At 37.7% G+C, this 20,520-nt stretch overlaps 1 protein-coding gene across 1 annotated transcript in view; it reads left to right on the plus strand.

Annotated features, from left to right (window-relative positions):
* Positions 1–20,520, plus strand: part of LOC149574752 (two-component response regulator-like PRR73) — a 70,522-nt gene that overhangs the window by 39,313 nt on the left and 10,689 nt on the right. The gene's annotated exons all lie outside the window — the stretch shown is intronic.

Consider the following 20,520-nt stretch of genomic DNA (forward strand, 5'->3'; position numbering starts at 1 on the left):
GTTCAGAACTTAGGTGATTATCATAAGGAGCCAAACCATAACTTGGAGATTCACTCAACTCAATAGGAAAAACCCACCACCTATGAGTGATTCAATGTTGAGTAAAATTTCTAATTCATTTTTGTGAGTTTAGTAGGGTGCAAATCTTAGGCCATAACAGGTTTAAAGTTAAAAATTCATCATCAGGGGAATAAAGTCTAGGGAAATAATGGCACCCGGATGAACGATTTAGGTAGAATGTGGGAAAAAAAAATAAAATGAAAAAAATAAATAAAAAAAATAATGATATATATGTGTGTATATATTTATATTTCACAAGACTGTTGGCTCTATGGGAATTACTTAGTTTATAGGCTTTATGATTTTGATATTAGTCAATGAACAATAAATAAAATTGGGGAAGATGAGACAATCATTTGGGGGATTTAATTTGTAGTTTTTAGAAGAATTATTGAGTCTCCACATTAGAACCAATTGTACGAGATTATTTAATGTACTTGTCTAATATTTTAGAAATTTAAGTCATATACCTCTTGTGTATTGTTACACAAGCAAATATTTTAGACTCATTCAGCCTTTTAGTTTGAAGACATTGTACGGCCATACGACTGTCTTTATAAAATCGCTCGAATATGTCAATAAAGATAATTGAAGCTATACAGTTGAAAGTTAGAGAGGAATTATAGAAGACTGTAAAGACCCAAGAAGGAACACCGCACAATGGCCAGTGCATAAGTACACCGTACAGTAGTCTAAGGATATAAGCAGTGGGAAAAAAAACATTGCACAGTACGGTATTTGTAGGAGCCATTCCAGAGTCACTGTATGACACATAAGCAAGTGCTCAAACCCCCGTACAAGCACTAGCCAAAAGAGAAAACCGTACAACAATGGAAGGACCCCAGAGGCATATCATATGGCAACAAGGACCACTATACGACAACTGTGATACGATGACAACAAGGAGCGTCGTACGATAATTATGATAATGTAGTGCAAAATTTCGTTCGGACTGTACGAAAAGCCACTTCCAAAACACTACGACATCTAAATTGGCATATAAAGAACAAACCTGGAGGTGGTATACGGACCGCTCATACCATACGGACTATGCAAGAGAAAATAAAGAGCATGGTATAAGGAACATATTTTCTATTTCTCACTGGCTTCCAGACACAAGCACAAAAAGAAGGCACCATACCGACTTTCAAGAGCAAAGAGCTATATGGACCTTGCAATCAAGTAGCCTTGAACCCTTATAGTTTTGCTTAACCATTCCCTAGAAATAAGAAGAGTGATCATGCAGTCGGCTAGGAAAAGAGCCTGGAAAAAGAAATTGGAAGAAGATTCGGCTAATAGTAAGAGGATGAATAAGAATGTGCAAACATTGCCATTAGGAGTCCGTGTTGCAAGAGGCACAAGATCATGCAAAAAGGTCAAACTACAAGCATAGACGGCTGCAACAGTGCATCTCATGCCTTAGAACATACCCTTCGAAGGTCTTAATTGGGTTGGAGTGTAGGAAATGGTGGCAAGATACCTCGAATGATCACTTGGTAAAAATCCTAATAAGTAAGGCACAAGTGAAATGGGTAATCCGAATGTTGGTCTTTTGCATTCGAGAGTACGAGGGTTTTTAACAAACGATGATAGACACTTATGATAGGTTTTCTGGGACAAGCTCATTTGCCTATTTGGGATGGGACTTGGTAATTTCTTTTAGGGTAGCAAACTTTATGAGGGTATTTGGCATACACAGACATGCACATGGAGGCAAGAAAATTGATGGAAAACCCAAGAAATTGAGTCAGGAGATAAAGGTTTGTTTGATAGAGTAGGTGTGCGGCAAACTATCTAAAACAGAGAAAGAAGTGTTGATGGAAACCTCTAAAGGCGGAGGATTGAAAATCCAACATTTAGAAGGGAGAGTGGTGTTGCTTGATGGACTTGGTTAAGAGTAGGCTTACAGGATCGAGTTGCACGTTAGATATTTCTTTCTTGTAGGTAGTAATGATAAACGAAATCATGAATAGGAAGGTGTACGATTGGGCAACAGTACTTGCAGAATGCATGTACAAAGTCATGACGCTGTAGTACAAGACATTTTATATGCCCCATTACTCCATTAGACTGTTCCTTGATGCTACGACACATATGATCCCCATCGATAGGTTGGAGGTCAAGCTTGGGCCATTCGCTCTAGGTGAGCCTCCTATTATGCAGTGGTAGCATTTAGACACACCAAGGTAGCAAAAGGCCACGATTGGGCATAAGCGACTTAGATAGGAATTATATGCAGGTTCATAACACGGGAACACAAATAGCAATAGGCAAGACATGTCATCCGAATATACTAGTGAGACAGAGGAAGAGGAAGAAGATAGCACACAGATGGAGGATGATGAGGAGGTCGAAGTAATCACCGTGACATTGCTACTATTTCCACGGCTTGCCCTCTCAACAACATCTCACTTGGCTCCTATAGGTGTGCACATCCTTGGCTCTAGACAGTTTAGGCAGCCTATAGTTATGACTCCCATTACAGTACTGGTCTAGCCTGTACCCACAAGGATCCCGAAGCCTATAGTTTTTATGGAGGCAGTGGTTATATCACGGATAGAGTCTCATACATTGCCACCTGTAGCCTTATTGGAAGAGGTGATGGAGACACATGAGGGGGTGATGGAGATACTTGCGTAGGAGGAGGCACCTGAGAGTCAGAGGGCACCATAGGTTCGATTGGACGTAGTTGGTTTAGACATTGTGGTCACTGCAGATGCTGCATTATTGGCCAGGCCAGCTAGTGAGAATACTAGTAGGGTAAGTACAACACAAGACTTGAGTGCTTGTTTGAGTCAGAGGTTTAACATTAGGCCAATAGTGTGGGTATCTAGTATTCTCTCGCCTATGAGGGAAGTGTCCTAGGAGGTGGACCCTATAGTTCCATAGGAGGAGGAGAGTCACCCTACTAGTGTAGAGGAGCTACCACCTTCATCTCTGATGGATAGCACTGCCGAGAAGATGTTGGAGGCAGTTGTGATAGCGATGGGCACATAAGAGCAACCTGCATCAGGATCATCGACAAACATGGGGGAGGATGTAGAGTCATATTGCATTAGGATCATCAACAAACATGGGGGAGCATGTAGAGGCATACTTGACTGATATGGTGACTCGGGGCCGCCAAGTGGTGATATTTGCGCAAGTATGCGCACTAGAGATAGTTGTGTAGGAGCTAGAGCATGTTTTATCCATTATGCAAGTCGGTTGCCCGATGACCTTTACAGTATGCTTTGAGGCACAAGGGTGGCCTAATACAGAGACTCTAGAGATGCGACAGGAGTGGGTTGCTAGAGCACCAGCAGTAGAGAGGTGAGCAGAGAACCTTACTCGAGAGATAGTGTAGGTCTATTGAGGCACCTACTATGCTCTACGGAGGAGTTAGGCAGATTAGGTAGCAATAGAGAGGGCTCAGGAGGAGACAACTACTCGATTAGTGGTAGTGGAAGCAAGTTTGGCTACATAGCAATCAGCTTGGGAGTCAGAACGGGCAATACTCATTGCTAGTTGGAGGCAGTTAAAGAGGAAATGGAATCAAAGAGGACAACATTTTTATCTCAGCTTGAAGAAGCAAAGCAAGCAAACAGTCGACTACAAAAGGAGTTAGAAGAAAAAGAGCTAGAGTTCGAGAATATAACAGAGATGATGAAGACAACTTTAGAGATTTAGATGTAGGATAAGGCAGATCTGAAGACAAGGACCCAACAGGTGCACGAGTTACAAGCACAATTGCACCCTCCTGCCTAGTCATGTTGTGATCTACTTAGTGCTCTCCATTTTGTCGTCTAGAGACATCTCTTTTTTTTTTTTTGGGGGGGGGGGGGGGGGGGGATGATGTTATCGACAAAAGTATAACAAAGTTGACAAGATTAGTTAGTACCCAAAAGGTTGCGCGATGGTTGAGTCGCCCCTTCACAATATATATGTATATCATCCTATTGAACTATGGATCATGATTATGGTTGTAATCATTATTGTATGATATGCTTATATGAATGCAATATTAATTTATGTTGTGTCATATTCCAGTCTCTAAATGCAATAAATCTACGTTTACCTTGTGCGGTAGACATTAGGCAAGTTCAGTGAGTTGGAAAATTGTTTCATGGTTTTCAAGTGTAAAAGTTCTTTGAATATCACAGTTTCGAACTTTAAGTGCATCACTATAGGTTTAATTTTCTTTTTTTGTTATCTTTCTATCCCTTTCCCTTATAAGTATTCAAGTTTTAAGTGAAACTTCTTATAGGAACCGGCCTAGAAATCAGAGGTCTCACTTCAACTGCATGTCCCACGTTGAAGTGATTCCTATGTTATACCAGAATTACTGAACTCATTTAGTTCAGGATCAGGTGCAAATTTTGGTACTTAACAAGTTCAAGAATCAATACTTAGATGAACAATTTTGGAGTCACTATTAGTTTTAAGTGCTGCAATACATTTTTTAGTGCACTATTATTGTCATTATTCATATTGCCTAAAACAATTCAAAAACAGTCAAAGCACAAAAAGAAAAAAATCAGTTTAGAACTGGGCTGCATATTACACTTCTATAGGGATGAATGGAGAAGATTTTGATGAACTTAGTAATGAATATTGTAATTTCTTTCACCAATGCTCGTGCTCACTTTCAAACAAACAAAAGGTCCATTGTCTTTGTGCAATAGCAATGAAGCTTCATTGTGGCAGAATAATCAGGTTATGATCAAGGCATTTAAGAATACTCACAAAAAATTTACTAAGGAAAATTCAATGTATTGTAACCCTGTGTACCATAGACAAATGGAGTTTGATGAACGATACACATTACCTAGCCAAGCCATGTGTACAGGGGAAAAAGTCACACACTGTCAACAAGAAGTAGAATGAAGACTTATTGACTCTTGCTAGGAAAAAATGATGAAGTTAATGGCAATAGTCTTGATAATTGAAGAAAATTTTCAAATAGATATGCAGAACATGTTATACAAATGAAAGTTACAATGGACTAAGACTGTTTTGTATACTGCAGCATAAAATTGAGGTAAAATTGAAAAGTAGAAAAAAAAATCAGAGGGCAACAAAAGAAAGAAAAAGATATTAGAATGTGGGAAGAGTTTTTTTTAAAGAGGGAGAATATTATGTAGGAATAGTTAAAGGAAAAAGTAAATTATTTAAACAAGGCAGAAATAAAATAAAAAATGAGTAAACACTAAGTATGACCTTCATTCCTGAAAATGCAAATTGTTGCTAATCAATATTTTTCACTTCATTGACTTGTCATACACCCTTTACAAATAACAAAAATTTCACTTTCTCTACTTGTCATATGGCCTGAGACTATACTGCATTGCATGCCACATTTCCCATCGTCTTATTTCCCTTTCTATCATTGCACAACTTCGTTTGCATGCTGTAAAACCCCTAATCACTGTATCATATAGTTGGTACCCAAGCCTTCCCTTAAACCATTCCCTAAGCTGTTTTGTATGCAATCAAATTCTCCTTATTTTTTTTGTACATGCTACCGCTTTGTTGTAGGCCACACGCCATATGCTCTCACCTAAATCTCACTATATGCTTTTGTGGAAGTCTTTCATATATCCTTTTGGAAGCCCCTCTATTGTATGTGTTGTAGTCTCACTGTGCATTCCCTATTCTATTTACATACTCCATAATATGCCCTATATGCTCTATAGTCTTTACTTCTAGTTACTGCACAACTTTGATTTTTGTACACTATGACCTGAACTTGGTATAAAACCCCTTTGTTTTATAGTTATTCACAAACATAGTTCATCTCTAGCATTGTGGTAGTTAAGTGCATAAAATTATATCTCCTATATTACAAATTAATAATCGCTAAGTTTGGAGTATTGAGGAGTGCTCTGGGAAATATTCCATGTCATGTTGCCTACAATCAATTCTAAGTCTACAATGTTGTGTGGGGGGGGGGGAATTCAAATTAGTTCTCATAATTGTTCGAGCAAGCTAGGTAATATCAAAAGTAATTGAGTTGAGCACCTATTTTTCTCAAGGCATTGCAAAGTGGAAAATTCGGCTTTCGCCAATAATTTGGGGGGGGGGGGAAGAGAAAAAAATTGCTATAGAAAGTACAACCATAGATAGCATATATAGGCCAAAAGTTTTGAAATCAACAAACACAAAAGGGAAGAGGACTCACCAAGGGAACCTAAAAGCTAAGACATTGGAGTTGCTAAGTTGAGAGAGTTTAACAATCACTAAAGGCTGATTGTGGTGGGCGAATAGTCAAGCAGACCATGTATTTGAATATGTGCTATGAGATGCACAAATAGATAAATTAATGTGAACTCCTTGTTTCAGCTTGAAAATTTGAAGAATACTTGACAAGCATGGTTGCAAGTTATGATAGAAAAGAAAAAATTTCTATCATACAGTACATTGGCTCCATAGTTATTGTTACTTGCACATTAGAGAATTTTGGTATTCTATGTTTAAAAATCATTATCTAAATCCTCCACAAATATAAGTCAAAGAAAAATAAAGAAGTTATTTAGCTACTATTGTCACGATAATCTTACTCAGGAATATACAAACATTTCGAGCAAAGTGGTGCAGGAGCACCCAATGAAGATAATGAAGGTGAAGGATCAAATGAAGACATCCATGGGACACCATGAAGTGAAAGGAACACCATGTTTTTGTAGGTTATTGTTTTGAGAATAACACTTAAGTTGTAAGGTCATTCCTATGGTTTGACTTTGCATATTTTAAGCCATGCAATTGATCAATGGGTCCTTAGGAGTGTAGGAGAATTGTGTCTTAGGTGTAGAGGTCCTATGTCAATAGGAATCATTATAAGAAGTTGAGAAGCAACTAGGCATAAAGGTTCAAAGTTGCAATAAGAGTTGTAATTACAAAATGATGCAATCAACTTGCCAACGGTCACTAGGCTTGGAAAAAGTGGTTGAGAACCGTTGGGGAATGGGATTCAAATAAACTTGGATCGAATGTGAGAGAGAGAGAGGCAACTTTGATGTTTTGGAAATTGGGAGCCAATAAAATTCTTGAGTTTACCTACAAATTGCCTGTGTTTTGGCACTCTACGAGTTAGTACAGATTGATGGGCATCTAAAGCCAATTGGATATGTTAGGGTAAGCTCTTAGCTTTCGTTTGGAGTCTTAATTCCTTAAGAGTGCAAAGATCCATCTAGTTTTCTATGAACTGGTCTTAACCCTGACTGAACGTAGGGTTTTAGATTAAAATGCCTCTATTTGATAGTTCTACCACTAGTTTGTAACGGCTCTTGGGGAAGTCTACTATAAGATTTTGGAGGTTGCAAGTAGGGAGGCTCTAGGCACGTGTAGAGAAGTCTTGCCCTAGGGGAGCATCTCTATGTGATTGGCTATCAAGAAAGAGGAGAAACTATAACAGAAGGAGAGTGCAATGGAATCCAGCCTTGAAACTAGAGAACTTATGGTTTGAGAATGTCTTTGGCCTTATACAATGATTAGTTTGGTTGGGAGACGAGAAATAATGATACTTGCTTTGTAAATTATGTCTAATTGGCTTAATTAGGTATGTGTGGGTAGTAAGAGTTTGGACCTTTGTTATTGGAATCAAGATTCACCATTTTGGAGATTGGTACAACTAGGAAAGGGTATTCCAATCCACTATTTGTTTACCTAGTCCTTTGGAATGGTTGGAAGTTATGGTGGAAAAACTGAACTAGGAGGGCTACTAGAGAATAAGGTCTGTTGTGAGGCAAGTACCCCATTGGTCCTTGGGAGTCAAAATTTGGTGATTGTTTTGAGTTGTGAAACCCCTGCTAGACATGGTACATGTTGGAGTTTTTACACTATTAAGCAACTTAATACTTAATATCAAGATGATAAAGATTACAATAACCTAAGGATCAGCTACTTTCCATAAACATTTATATGTTCTCCAGATCTGGACCCAACCTTAACAAAATCATGAAAGATTTTCTACTTGTTTGGCTTTGCAAAACCAAGGCGGGTGCACCTGAGGGATAAAAGATCTATAACCTGATACTACATCCACATTTCATTCATTCCATGACATTTGATAACAATATTTCATACCTTATAACGGATTGGTCACAATTCTTCTTAGATCTACAGATAATTCTGGGAAATAGCAGCTAACTAAGACTCAGAGGTTAAATGCAGACAAGTGCTGACCAACTTTAACATTCTTCAAACATTAAAAGTAAAATTGATTTTGATTTTAAGCTTGATGCTTATTCATGTTTTCTCCATATGTAGATTGAACTTAGTTGATCAGTGCCTCATTCATTACGATTAAGAGTCTATCCAATTTCTTGACCTAATTGACTGTATTACAATCAATATTATCAACAATTCTCACTGAAACTCATTCTTACACATATCTTCCTTACTACCATGGAGATCCTATCATATTCACTGAAGCATTTACTTAGTTCATTGAATTAAAAGCAATAGTGAAATGATATACGACTTATCCTAATTGCATTCAATTGAACAAGCTTTGTTCATGCAATTTCAAGATAACCAGGTAATAAAAATAGAGACAAGATTTAGAAAGAAAAGATATGGGGACAGTTCATCTTTGTATTAATTCTCTTTGAAAATTGTATAACAACTGAATTAGAGCTCAAAACAACTCAAGATAGGACATTAAGATCCTGTAACATTAATGTATTCTCAGATACGTGCAGAGAAAATGCATCATAAAGTTTGCATCAAAGACTGGACCGAACAAAGCTCAGTAAAACTAAAACTGTACAATGACTCAGACCCCTTCTCTAGCCCTAGAATCCCACTTATATAGTGTGAGATGCAACAAGCTTTAGGCATAGAGAAACTGACAACTGTCCTTAAGACAAAAATATTTACATTGTTACTGTCATAAAAGACAAAAATTGGTGTGACAGAATGTCTTTCAGCATGAATATTCTTTGGTGGGACCACTTTTTGCTACACCTTTTGTTTCATTTCTTTGTTGCTGAAAAGTTGATGATTGGCTTTATTTTTGTTGTTGTTCCTTGGGAGATACGGCCAATAAATTTGTTTGTGATGGACTTGGCTCTGATTTTCGTAGACTTACTTTAACTTGAGGCTCTCCATCCACATCATCACAAACTGACAATACAACAGTTATATCTGATTCTTCCATTGCCAGGTCACTAGTTTGGATTACTATGCTTGCAACTGCAATTGGTCCTCCTCTCCTTTTACTATGTATCAATGATTTGTACTTCATCCTGTTCCATTTCTTCATCACCTGTTTCACCATATTTCAACTGCTTAGCATGAATGAAATCTGTGATCCACTTGTTAGAAAGTGTGTCATCTGGCCAATTAAAATGTAGAATATCATGCTGCTTCATCACATATTCTCCAATTTTATCAATTTCAACAAAATCTTGCCTTAAAGAATCAAAGAATAAATGAACTTTTACAACTTCTTCAATTGTGGCTGCCCACCATGCATTTCCCTTTTCATTTATGACCTCATTCATTCTAAGGCACAATAAATCATTCAAATTCTGGGCCCACTCCTCCTTATTTTTCAATTTATCTTTTTTATTTATGGCATGTGGGAACAGTCCAAAGTTAATACTCTTATACTTATCTAGATAACTTATGATCCTTCTGTACAATGCAACTCTTTTATCATCAAATTCTGACATATCACTGGTTAAATCATAAGTTTTCTCTATATATTCACAGGATTAACTGATAACAGAAAAACATAGAAGAGTAACATTCTTATTTCTTTTACTCCATTTGTTGACAATTGGCTTAAGGGCATCATCACTTGCTTTCAGCTCTTCCCATGTATTTATTACCCTTGTTAACTGCTCATAGAAAGTTGGCCAATCAATTTTATCAACTAAATACATAATGGCTTTCCTTAACCTTTCCTCATATTGGATTTCCAACTCTACATGCAATGCCAACAGTTTACTTTTTTCTTCTCCAAAATCCTTTGCAGTATAATACTGAGGTCTCTGTGGTGTGTCTGGAATCTCAATTAGAGGAGTGGATTTAAAAGGCTCCATTGGTGGATAAGGATAAGTGATTCTAGGCCTACCAGTCTGCCCTTGGTGTCCCATTAATTTATTTTTCCAGTTCAGTTCTGTTTTGAACTTCTTTATTATAAGCAGCTAGAACTTTCTCATACTTTTCTTGTAATTCCAACCTTTCTCTTTTGTCCCTCTGAGTGGTGGCTGAGGTGAAGTTGGCTGATCCAACACCTAGCTCTGCGGCCTCTTCACTAGTAGTTTCTTCAACTTGTTTCACAATGAAATTTCCTATTAGGCCAGTGTCATCAGGCTGAGAAGAGCTAGTCCTGGATCCTTTTCTCATTGACCATATTACTAGTGCTGCATGGTCCTCACTGAACTTGGCACCTTTCATTTCTTTCTTCCCTCTTTCCTTTGTACTCAATTTCTTTGTAATAGAATTAAAAATCATGGCATTTGCAATATGCCAATTGGGCAGTAGCAAAACCCCGGATGCTTTTATCATTTGCCTCCCTTGTTCAGGGGTCAAGCTTTTGAACTCTTGCACCATTTCTTCTTTTATTTGGTTTTGTACGTCTGCCTCCTCCATCTCAGGATGCTCTATTTTCAATATGCTACATCTTTCTTCAAACAATCCAATGTTTGTTCTCCAAGCAAATTGATAAAAGGCTTTGGAATTGACAAAATTATCATTAGAAATGAATTCATGGCTGGCCTGTTGCATCACAGGGTCCAATTCTTTCTCTCTATAATCAGCAATGGTAAAATCGAGGCTTGGCATAGGAGGTTCCTTGGGATTTCCTTCTTCCAGTTCTGTTGTAGTAATGAATATTCACCCTTGGGATCCCAATTGTTCCACTTGCTCCTTAGTGAGCTGTTCATCTCCTATGTGTAATGGGGATTGGGTGGGTGAATATTCTTCTGTTTGGGGTACTTGTTCCTATTCTATCCTTTGCCTCTTGGGCATGGGCTCATCAGGTCTCTCCTCTAGAACAACACTGGTCGACCCTATTATCTGTTTTCCCTTATCTATGATGGCCCTTTCATTCTGAATTATATTGTGACCAAGTCTCTTTTGAACAATTAATTGCCTTGATCCTACTGTAGGGGTAAAGGACAATCGCCTCATGACCTCTTGGGCCTTATCAGGAAAAGAATTAATAAAAAAATAACTTTTTCTCATTCATGACTTCTATAATTTCAGGAAAAGTAGTCATTAGTTTATTCAACTTGTTTGCCTTTGTTTTTGCATCAGCTAGAGGCTTATATTTATTATCAAAACAATTGATGAATTCCAAAACCCTAGAATAAACCCTCCACTTTTACTTTTTGATCTCTTGCTCTTGCAGAGAGAACTCATTTCTTATTATATCTTCGCGGAAGTAGGGTTCATGATCTTTTGAACCAACATTAGCCCTTCGCCTGAAAACATCAAAAAATCCCTCAGTATCACAAAAACAGGGATAAGATACAGTCATCTTGTACTAGTCCAAGAATTTATATAAGAATACCCAACCACCCTCGGTGATTATGAAATGGTGAGCCACAGTACAATTGGGGAAAATTGAGCCTCTAAATCTTCCAACCAATTTTGCTTCCTCCAATCCCCCTATCTGCCACAACATCTTAGCTATCCCTACCTTCATAGGCACTTGGTAGGGCAGTACATGGGGAGTCCCTTGGAAACCATAAACCCTAAAGACTATAGAAACAAGGTAAGGTATAATACTACCCAATTGTGGGATACTTTCAACCCAGGAGGATTGTCCATCGGCCTGATGGAATCCAACAATGCCTTGAGGAATTTTGGGATTGTCCCTTAATACGGGGCTTCTTAACCTAGATGCAAAATACCTATCAAATCTGACAAAGTTGGCCTCCTCTGCATCCCAGGTCATATCTACAATCCACAACTGGATTGGCAAAGCCTCTCCTTCATACTCTCAGTTCAAAACTATCTCCTTTTCAAAATATGTAACCCCTTTAAATAAGAACATGTGCATTAACAATGAATAATGGTCAAATGTCTTTTCCACCTTGCTCTTTGCAATCCCACTCAATCCTATATGGATCTCTTTTGCTATATAAGATGCAAAATCAAAAATAATATCCACACCAAAAGAAGAGATCTGTGTCATCATATACATGAATTTTATTGGCACAAAATTTGTTTATCCTCACCAAAAACCCTACACAGAGTCGTGTATATTTCTAGAGCCCTAGTAGTGAAAAATTCCTTCTTAAAAGGTTCTCTAGTAGATGCTGTAATGAAGGTTAAATTTCCAATCGAGCCCAAGTGTGCTCTCAGTGCATGCTTGACCGGATCCTTTTTAGACAAATATTCCTTTTCTAGTCCTGGCAGGTCAATGGTCTCATGATAATTCGAGAGTGGCTTCAAACCAAAAACTTCTCGAATTTCTTCAGCATTGATCCTTATCAAGCATTCCCCATCTACTCTTCTTACTATCCTAGCTACTGGGTTATAGTTTTGAGCAATGGCTGTGAGCAGGTTTGAATCCATGAAAATACTAGGGACCACTAGTTTACCCAAATCAAAATTCTAGATATTTCCATGGGGAGCAAACAACTTTCTTACTGTAAACCACTTTTTAAAGAGATGGAGCCCTGTTTTGGAAGTAGTGGCATCCCTAACCTAATTCCCTTTATCATATAAGCTATCTACAATCTTGAGCCTATGGTTCACAGGAATTAGCTTTTTTACTTGGGCCGACTCATTTGTAGACTCAGTTAATTGTTCAAGAAAGTCATCATGTATGTTCCTACTTGCATATTCTACTTTCCCCAAAAAGCCCTTCTTTGGAGGCATGTTTAATAATGATGCAGAATACCAAAATTCTTTGTTGTTCGATGGATTAGGATACTTACTTGGCTCTTCGTTACTCTTTATCGAAGCTCTGCAACAAACGGTGGATACTGAAAATTCTTTTGCGACTTTAACCAGGCAAGGAACAATTCTTCAACAAGCTCTTAGCTCTTTGAAATTCTGAAATTTGTTTGTGTAGAGAATAATTTGGTGAAATCCTACAATATATCTCTAGTTCTACTTCGCACTGGGAGCCTTAAATTTCATAAATGGATCGTAAGAAAAACAGGGTGGCCTAACCTTCTAATTTTAAAAACAAGCTGTCGATTTTGAAAAATCCGACGATCTAGGAATAAAAATGTTAATGACTTAGTTTTAGTCAGCCAGGTTGGTAGTTGTAATGATTTGTAGATTCTTATAACAAGATCTGAGATTAAGATCAAAGATAGCTGAGACTCAAAGTTAACCCTAATCCAAACTTATATTCAGGTTTGGATATGCTGAATATTAATCTGACTGTAGATTTGGATTAATTGCAAAATGGAGTGTTAAAATTATTGTAAGGAACCCGTATGGTGATGTATGCTTGTAGACCAGACTGTAGATTGCTGTGTGTTCTACAAACTACATACAATACTCGTCTTTATATCCTCACTATAGGGTATGTCCCTTAAGGGACATAACCCTTGACATTCACCTATTAATTTAATGTCTCCAAGTCGGCGACTAGGAATTAATAACAAACTTGACTAAAATTTAGTTAATAGTCAAACTCACTAATCTCATCCTGATCGTAGGCACTTGTATAGAGATTATAAATAATACAAATGTCATTCATTAGAGGATATAAGACAAGAAGATTAAGGCACGATCTGCACCTATTGACCTGTAGGTTATTCAAGTTATTTTCTTAACAACAGTCTACCTAATTAAAACTCTCCACATAGGCCTTTCCTTTTCTTGTTGGCAAGTTACATTGGATCCACTAGTGCTTTTGAACACGTGTCACGCTCTTGCTATGTCGCTAAGTATAAACATTGAGCAACTCCTTATAGCAACATAGGGACCATCGTTGATGCTGCCTTTATCGGATGATGAACATTTTATGATTATTTTTATTGCAAATGAGGTGGGTCCTTTCTTTCCTTTGGTCGCTATGTTGCGAACACTAAAGATCGAGCAAGTTTCTACAGCGACATGGTGATCACCATTGATCTGGTAGAGATTTGATGGCACAAATCAACAAGTATCTTTTTCTGAGTGCAAATCCATGGTGGCATATGACATCATACCATCCTGATATGTTGGTAGGGCCATTTATGACAAGTAGTCTTTGCGGCGCCGCTTTTGAAATTAGGTTCCTCCACATTCTCCTTTCACGAGAGGTCGCCATGTAGCGACCGGTAAAGTTCTTACAACTTCCGGTGGCGACATAGCGAGCACCATAGATTTGATGTCGTTAATCAACAACACGTTCTTGTTATGATATATCTTTAATTTTGCTCGACATCTCTGACATTCCATCGTGTTGACGAGGCTTATTAATGACAAGCAAAATCATGGGGCTCGTCTTTAGTTTTGGTCCTGCCATGTTTCTCCTTTGCGGGAGGTCGCCATGTTGTGACCGATAAAGTTCTCACAACTTTCGGTGGTGACATAGCGACCACCATTAATCTTAAGAAGATCTGACGGTGAGGGTAATGCACTTTGAAACCATGCTTATTCACCAATTGGATCCCGCATGTAATAACTGCTTGGTTGCCATCTCACTAGGGATAAAATGCACACAAATTCTTATAACCATATGGCGACCACCCTAGATTTTGCAAAGATCTAACGGTAAAGGTTTTTTTCGAGAACGTCATGAAACGAAATGCATAGTTAAAATAGGTTCCGGGAAAAAAGGTATGTTTTGAAAATAATTTTCCCGCTCGATTATGAGGAAGGGCAAACAACCTAAAAAGGCTTGCTTAGGGCACAATCCTACTTAACGCTAATTAGGGTTTTTCGTAGGGTTAACAAGTTTAAAAAAGACTAAACCCTAATTTGCAGATAAAAACCAGGAACAAACATAATGAAACATACTTAGAAAAGCGTGAGGTAAAAACATGACCAACAGTACAAAAGAATTTCATCCCATCTATTGGTTAGAGTGACCTAGCACCTTAGAGGGGGTAGTGTCTTAAGGGGTAATGTGAAGTAGTTACCACCCATTGATGGATCTTATCACACAAAAGTCTTGTGAGATTAGAAACTGATTGAATGAGTCCTAAATCACTTTAATCAAGGAAGAACAACTTGGAGTGGCCAAAGTAGTGCGGGTGTGGGGAAAGAACACCTTGCTTGTTGCTTGGCTCTGCATCACAAAGGTAATAGAGGTTTGTGAAAAGACCACCTTGACAATGAAGAATGGAAGTGTATATAGACTTCATCCAAAATAGATTAATGGGGTCAACATGGGCATTAAACTTGCCAATTTGCATGATCAAATATATGGCTGGACCTAGTAAAGGAGTAATTTTTAATCTGGCCAAGATTCTATTAGCACACATTTATAGAACTTTATCTCTTAAACATAAGACCTTTTATATGACTCAATAAGGAAACACCTTCTTCTTGGAGGCATATCTTGCATAGGTATGATCAATTGCAATGAAAAGCTTCAAACCAAATCCAAAGAATGATCCCTCGTGGCTATCTATTCTTTGATGAAAGAATCTTGGATTATAGGTTTTGACCGGTAAACGTGAGGAAGCCAAAACAATTCTACAAATATGTAAATAAGAATAAATAATTCCTCTTCTGAAGACGAACCTACAAAGTGAGGCAATTGTGAAGAGGATGAGGAACTTGAAATAATTGAACTAACTACATCTTCCTCTGGTGCTCCTCTTATAGAGCTTTCTCCTAATATTACACTTCTTGAGCTTTCAAAAGATGCATCAAGAGAAAGCGCTACGTGGTTGATTATGTCAGGGGCTGCCATCAAGGTCATGGAGTATCTCCCCTTGATTCCGTCACAAGGAAAAGAGAAACCAAGGGCAGATCTACAGCAATTGGAGGGAGATCTACAATAGCTAGAAGGCTGTATAACACAGGTGAAGGCAAGTATTCCACCATTGGAAGCAATCAATTCCCCAAAATTATGGACAAGACCACAATTTCATGAGGAGTCACCTAGCTTGGTTCATCAAAATGATGAGGATATTACGACATAGCTCTAAACCTGATCTGAGTGATCCACTAGGGAGAATTCAATGATACATATAGGATTTGAAGTCAGTGGCAAATGTCACAAGTGAGGTGGTGAAAATGGCTTGCAAATTGGACAATGCTCATTCTCCACTGCTTCCATAGGAAGTCCAGTGAATTTAACCCTTCATTGAGGGAGTGTGTTATGAATTCAGCAAAAAACCTCTCTCATGGACAGCGCTCCCATTGGGACACTTGAGATGACACAAAATTAACATCCTACATAGAGAGCCCATTCCTTTGGAGGCTGAGATGGGAAAGTAGTGGGAGAGCTATACACTCTATTGAGTCTGAATTCCACTCCTTAAATGTCATGCTATAGAGAGAAATAACTGCCCACTAGAACGTTGAAGTCTGTGTTGATTAGTCCACCCATATTTGAAACAAGGCAGATTTCCTCTATCATAACAGGTTTCAGATCTGATTTCCAGCATTGATTTGAAACAAGGCAGATTTCCTCTATTTTAACAGGTTTCAGATCTGATTTCCAGCATTGTGGATGAGGGTTTTAAAGCTATCAGAAATTAGTCAAGAGTCATATTCTCATTGTCTTGTAAAGCTGTTGTATCAAAATTCCTTCACTTCCAAGTGCCTCTTTTCTTTTCCAAATATGCCAAAATCATCCTAATTTGCATACAATGGGTTTTACTTTCAGACATAAACAAAAACAAGTAATCAACTTTTTGTTGAAGAAGGGTTTTAGATTCAGTGAATACACATATCATGTTAGGGCATAGTTACACTGCCCTAGGGGATGGGGAACATTGGAATGGTGGGACAAGAATCTGGGCAAGGGGGACAAAGGGGCCCTAAATTTGGGACGACGGGTGTGTGTGTGTGTGTACTATCTACTTGATGTAGGTCCGCTCTGATACCACTGACAAATGGCCACACCACCCTTACCAACTCATGACAAAGAATGCAATAAGATCTCTCAAGATCCAATCCAAACCCAAGCTAGCCTAGATCCACACTCTGGTAGAAACCTCTAAGATCTCAACTTGTGCTCGCAAGACACCAAGCAACCTCCTTGTTTCTAAACCGCAGCCACTAGCTCTTCTCACAAACCTAATCCAAGATCCAAGTGTAAACTGCCTCACATTCGGCACTCTGTCTACACACTCACAACTCCATTACAATCCTGCTGTAAATTGCCTCACATTCGGCGCTCTGTTCATAGACTCAGGAAAACTCACTCTTCACTTTCTCTTTCTCTTTCACACCTTGAAACTTTTCAAGCTTTCCAAGCTTCCACTACTCAAGTTTCTCCTTCTCGAGCTTCTCCTCGAGCTTCTACTCCTCGAGCTTCCACTTCTCAAGCTTCCACTTCTCAAGCTTCTCCTTGAGCTTGATTAGAAATGCTCATATGCCTTGCTTAAATAGGCATTTACCACCCAATGCATGACTTATCCACAAGCTTCTAGAATTCCTCCACAACCTTCTACAACTTCCACAACCTTCTACAACTTCCAAAACTTTCTACAATATTCATAACTTTCTAGAATTCTACCCACTCACCTCGATAAATGGAATGACAACCATTTATTTTTTTTATTTTTTTCTATTATGCCACCTATGCACCTCGAAAATAGAAATCACCTTTTCCTTTCTTTTCTCCTTTTTTCCTATTTTCTATTTTTAATTATTTCTCCTCTAATTTTCGTCACTTTCTCTCCTCCACAATTTTTTTATTTTTATTTTTTTCAAATTTTTTATTTTTTTCCAATTTTTTATTTTCCATGCAAGATGCTCCTGCATCACTACTAAACATGTGGTACTTCAAATGCTAGCTATGAAAAGATGTATAACAGTATAAGACAAAGATGTCAAACAGTAAATTAGAATTACTAAATACTTGAACATTGAATATGGAAATCAAACATTTAGCATTGAACAATAAAATTTTAAATACTTGAATTAGCAAATGGAAGAGTTCTATTGTATAATAGATATCAAAAATATTATCTCATCATAAAGATGATTACATTGAGTAGCATGATATGATATATCAAAACACATCCAAACCACAAAATCAAAATGCCAAGGCCCAAAATGTAGTGAAGGAGACCTCTTCACTTGCTGTTGATAACACTTAGAAATCAATGAATACAAATAGAAGCTTGATAGTGTTTTGAAGCAATATAACACAAGAAATGGGCCTCACATACCCCTAGGGTTAAAATAGAACCCATTAACCAAATAAAAAGATCTTTTTTATTTTTTAAATTGCACTTTATTATGTGTTGTGTCGGGGGATGCTTGGGCAATCCTTAGGGGTTGAGGGACACGGTTTCGTCCCCCTATCACCTCCGGGGATGCTAGGGCGTCCTTGCGTTTCTACCATAACCATGATGATTTCGTGGTGCCACTGTGGACATTGGAATGTCATCCCCAAGTCCTTGGTGCATCCCTGTTCCAAAAATGCTAGGGATTTTGGGGGAGGACACATCCTTGAGGTATAATGTTTTCAATGATTTTCAAAATTCTCTAAAAGCTTTCATCATTTATCAGAAGTCTAATAGGATTAATTTCAACTCAAAAGTTGCTTTTGAGTTTTGAAAGGTCACTTATGTGCCAAATTTCCATCTTTCGCAATGGCTACATTTGGCAATTCTCAACATCAATTTGGCTATTTCCAGGCAATGGAAGAATGCCTATCATTAGACCTTTTATCTTCTCTCTCCTTTTTTTTTTTGGATTAGATTATTTTAATTTATCTTTAATTATATTTTTTTGTAGATAGGAATAGAATACCTTCTAATCAAAGTTGCATGGATATGTGTACAAATATGAATACGGTATGGGATCGGATATGGTTATAGCCTTTTTTTAAGACCTTCAATATGTATACAGTTGGATGTGACATTCATAGAAAGAAAATACACATATATTTAACACAATTGTTTAGTTGTTATAGGATTTTTAATTACTTCAAAAGCAACATAGACATATAATTGCAAAAAAAGTAAGATTTTTGGGAAGACATGGGTAGGTAATAAGATGTCCATCCATGCCATATTGTATCCGTACCCAATATAGATATGGATATAGACACAAGGATATGTGTGCCCGAGGAGGGACATAGGAGTTTTTTGTTACTCTGCTACAAAGTGGTACCTTTTGGAATATTAATTCAAAATTCTTTGATCCTTGTAGTTACTTTTGTAAGCCTATAAAGAAGTGCTCTGAACACATAATTGTTATAGTTCATAGTTGCACAAAGAGGTGTCCCCAACCCCTTGGGACGTGTACTAGAGATTGGGGCGTGTCTCTTGTACAAGGGACTTTGCTAGTTTAGTGGCGGAAGATCTAATGGTCTTGGATGCTATTTCAAGGTTTAAGAATATAAAAGCAACTGTAACAGTGGAAATGAGTGGGGAGTTTGACATTGTTGGGGGATTTTAGTGTTATCATCTCCAAGTATCATTAAATTATAGCAATGTTACCCGAAAGCATGTTTTTACCCCTAAGGCCCACATTTCAGAAATAGAAAAGGTCTCGAGAATGGGGGGATGGACAGAAATATTTCCAAGTCATCCCCGATTGGCCAAAAAAATTATAAACCATCCCCAAAACGTGAGGACAGTCAACCGAGTTTCCTATTTGCATTGAACGTTCCTAGGACTTCTGGGATGTCAAAGTCGTCCTCCAACCATCTTGGGAAGAGATTGCCATTCCTGACGGCAAAATGGATTCAAAACAATTTTTTATAAATATTTTCAATTTGTTTTACCCTTTTGTGGGCCCCATGCCTCATGTCAGCCCTGAACATTATCAAATAAATAAAAAATGTCATAAGATCAAGCCAAACATTATTTGTTAATATTTCAATTTTATTTTTCCATTTTCTTTTGACATGGCTGTGCATTGTGAGAGGTCTGTGTTTGAGAGTAGAGGTCTTTGTTTGACTTTGCTTTGGAGAGTTTGCAGAGAGGAGAAGCATTTGAACTTTGGATGCTTTTCATTGTTTCAATGAATTATATCTATGAATTAATGAAATTGAAATTTGAACTCTCATTTGATTCATTTGATGTGATCCTATGTTCCTCTTCTGTGATGGTGCGATTTGATTCATTTGATGCAATGTTCTATGATGATTTGATTAATGACATTGATCATTGATACAATGATTTTAGTCTTTAGATTAATAATTACAAATTTTATTATGTTGTGTGATGAATGTTACAATGTTATGTAATTATGAAATTCTGAATTCATGAACATATTTGTGTGTGTATAATACTATATATATATATATATATATAGAGAGAGAGAGAGAGAGAGAGAGAGAGAGAGAGAGTCCACTGCCCTCCCCTATTCTGGCAAAAATAAAGTCCCGGAAACCTATTTCCCTGCCCTTTGTTCTACAAACTCTGGGTATCTTAGAATTAT

The sequence above is a fragment of the Cupressus sempervirens genome, chromosome 2 (genome assembly GCF_028749045.1).
Source record: "Cupressus sempervirens isolate cs-2001-9-10 chromosome 2, ASM2874904v1, whole genome shotgun sequence".
NCBI classification, from domain to species: Eukaryota; Viridiplantae; Streptophyta; class Pinopsida; order Cupressales; family Cupressaceae; genus Cupressus; species Cupressus sempervirens.